The sequence below is a fragment of the Carlito syrichta genome, unplaced genomic scaffold (assembly GCF_000164805.1).
Source record: "Carlito syrichta isolate Samal-C Ts95f unplaced genomic scaffold, Tarsius_syrichta-2.0.1 Scaffold70573, whole genome shotgun sequence".
NCBI classification, from domain to species: Eukaryota; Metazoa; Chordata; class Mammalia; order Primates; family Tarsiidae; genus Carlito; species Carlito syrichta.
In genome coordinates, this window is record NW_007014669.1 from 6,330 (window position 1) to 7,435 (window position 1,106).

A 1,106-nucleotide genomic window follows, 5' to 3' on the forward strand; every position below is an offset into this window, starting at 1 on the left:
AATTTTATACAAATGCCTTTACAGCTTTTATAACTTGAGATGAGGGTAAAGTCAGAATATAATTTTTAAAAACTGAGTTGATTTAAAATAATGTTAAGTAGGTAATAGTAAAAGTGTCACAGGGACATAACAAAAATCCTGAAGTTATTACATAAATAGGTGATATGGTGGAAATACAATTATAATCCGTTCCCTCTACATTATTATGAAAGAAGCAGAGGTCTAGGGAAAACTGGAGTATTTGCACAATTTTGCAAAATTATTTATTGTAAAAGGAACTCAAAGTCAGGTGCAGTGACTCACAGCTGTAATCTCGCACCCTGGGAGCCCAAGGCAGGAAGATTGTTAGAGTCCAGCAACTCAAGACCAGTCTGGGCAATACAGCAAGTCCTTGTCTCCATGGAAAAAAATGAAGTATGGTGGCACATGCCTGTAGTTCCAACTATTTAGGAAGCTGAGGCATAAGGATCTCCTGAGCCAAGGAGGTCAAGGCTGCAGTGAGCCATGACCACACCATGCACTTCAGCCTAGGCTACAGAGTGAGACACTGATGCAAACAAAACAAAAATTAAAACATAAAAGGAACTAAAAATACCTGCCTCCTAGTACCTTCTGCTGTGGAAGATGGATTACATCCCCCTACTATTCTTTTCATAATTGCACCAATCAAAATATAATTGCACAAATTATGAGTGTACTTTTATAATTAATTTTTAAGAAAAATCAGAAACACTGTCTTCAACAACTAACTCAAAACAAATAATACTAGCAATAGATACATAGACTCATACCCTTGCATGTTCTCGAAACAAAAGGAAGAATACATTGTCTTAACTAAACAAGATTGCTTATGTAGGTTTTAGTAACTAGAGTGGATACCTATTGTTCATTATATTTTTAAAAAATTGTCTTTGCATTTTTTTACTAAATTAAAACTTTAAATATTGTGATCCTTTTTAAATCTGACTTTTCATATTTTTACATATTTTGTTCTGGTACCTTTGCATGCCACTCTATACTTTTAAAAATGGTCCACCTGAATATAATTTACATGCATTTATTCTTTAAATGTATTACCCGAGGATAGTGATTTTGGTTGTGCTTAC